Here is a 2,264-nt window from a genome sequence, read left to right as displayed (position 1 = left end):
CAATGACAACATTGATGTAGTAAGCTCTAAGGGTCCTTAGCATCTCATATCCATGAGTCATAACAATCCTTAAGCATATAATATCTCATCATCTAAATTGGATACTTAAGCATAAGTCATGGAGATTTATAGCGGCTATAAAATCATGAGCTTAAAAATTATTCTATACGCGTCACTTATCTTGCTGCCTTCACTATAGCCACCAAAAGATACAATCTAATTTCTTCTATGTTTGCTTCTATGTTCTGTCGTAGTGGTGATCTCATATCTTAATAGCTCTATGTTCATATGGATTCATTCCATAGGAATACTTAATCGCGCTTGCGTAAATCATTTCATTCAATAACAACATAACAAAGCTATTGACAGTTACTCACTTTGTTATTATGATAGTTCTCACTTTTTGTAAACATTAACTCAAAACTTGGAATAGCTTACCATTTTGCTTCGTTGAGTGTGATGCGATGAAGTGTTGAGCTTTGTCGATTGAAATCTAGACACTTTAGTGATCCATTCTAAGTTTGGCTTAAATAAACTCTTAGGCTCAGAGCAAACGAACTGCTCTGATACCACTCTGTCACGACCGGCCTTAATTAAGGATAATTAATCCGGGAAAACCATGACCGGGGAAGGGAAATTAAGAAGCGGGATTAGAAAGGGGTGCATAAAAGAATACTCAAAGAGCTTGAATACGCGTGAAATATTCCTTAAAAGGAAAAAGGCATCGTTAGGGGCTTGGCTAAAACATTATCAGAGTTTGCAACGGAAGGCGTAACTGAAATAATCAGTGTTTACAGCGGAATGCATAACTGAGATACATGTATGAAGACATGTATCCTTTCTGAGCCTACTTTAAGTTCGACAAAAAACTCCACTCAGCAATACTTCATCGCCCATCACAGCTCAACCTGCACAAACATAAATATCGAAGGGCTAAGTACAAGAGTACTTAGTGGGCAGTTGCCAAGCATATAACATAACATCATTAACAATTTCACAATATCGCATAAGAGGCATGAGTTTCTTTCATATCCTTTGCTCATTAAACATTTCCAAATTCTTAAACAGCATGAGCACATTCTTCATCATTAACAATCATAAACACGCATCGTGTCGTGGAGAAGGCCTTCCCCAACGAACACGGGCATCGCACCGTGAAGGGGAGCCTCCCTCAGCGGTCACGGCATCGTACTATTGAGGGAGGCCTCCCCCAATAGACGCTGTAACACTGGCATACTGGCATACTGGCATCGCGCCGCGAGAGAGGCCTCTCTCAGCGGACACGGGCATCGCGCCGTGAGGAAGGCCCTCCTCAGCGGACACGGCATCGTACTGTTGAGGGAGGCCTCCCCCAACAGACGCAAGCATCAAACATAAGCATAAACTTATCAGCGTAAAGCATTCAAGCGTAAATAAGTGTAATCAAGCGTAAATTACATAGGGCGTAAATAGTATAAACAGCATAGCGTAAATCATTTAACGTGCAGCATAATAAAGCTTAACTCATTTAAGCGTAATAAAGCATACCATACTTGAAGATCCAATTTGCATTTTAAAGCATAACATTTGCATAGCATTTTATTTACGCGTAAGGAATTGCCCACCTGATAGCAAAGTTTTGCTAAGGTACTCTAACTCCTTGTGTAGTTCTTACTCTCGCGCTTGACCTTAATCACGAGAATATAAAATAAGACATTGCCTCGAGGAAAATTCTTAATTAATGAGAAAGCGTAATTTAACTATGCATGAACTAATACTCTGAGCGATAATCGGGAATTCTACTATTAATCCTCGTTAATAGATTTAGCTAATTCTCGTCTAACGCGGTCGAATAAAACTGTGATTCTTCCTTTGTGATGCCCCGCTCTTTTAAATACATATTAGATTAAATATGTGCATTAGTTATAAAATTCTTTTAATTATTTATGGTGATTATTTTGTTCAGATAATATTATTTCAGCAAAAGTCTGTATAAGAGATACAGAGCTGCGATTTAATATTCAGTCATGAATGAAACCAATAATTAAATTTATTGGTTTAACTATACGTTTGAGACTTTGTTTTACCAGTTTATTGATTTAATCAATATTATTAGAAAATTTAGATTTATAACCGATTTTATAAATCGTGTTATTTAAATCAAATTGCTAGAATTATAACTTGAGATCATATGCATAATAATTTTATTATTTCGCATTATATGAGTTAAGGTATTAAGTCGCGAATTAATTCCGACTTTCACGTATTAAATCTCAAGATTGAGG

General features: G+C 36.9%; 1 long non-coding RNA gene across 1 annotated transcript; it reads right to left on the bottom strand.

Moving 5' to 3' along the window:
• Positions 1-690: 690 nt before the first annotated feature.
• On the bottom strand, positions 691-1,669 carry LOC130996755 (uncharacterized). Its single transcript, XR_009092782.1, has 2 exons — positions 1,605-1,669; positions 691-908 (listed from the first exon to the last, which is right to left on the bottom strand). It is a non-coding gene; the product is annotated as an uncharacterized LOC130996755 (long non-coding RNA).
• Positions 1,670-2,264: the final 595 nt, after the last annotated feature.

Source organism: Salvia miltiorrhiza, chromosome 8 (genome assembly GCF_028751815.1).
Source record: "Salvia miltiorrhiza cultivar Shanhuang (shh) chromosome 8, IMPLAD_Smil_shh, whole genome shotgun sequence".
Lineage (NCBI taxonomy): Eukaryota > Viridiplantae > Streptophyta > Magnoliopsida > Lamiales > Lamiaceae > Salvia > Salvia miltiorrhiza.
Note: the sequence above shows the minus strand (reverse complement) of the source record. Positions and strands in the feature narration are given on the sequence as shown.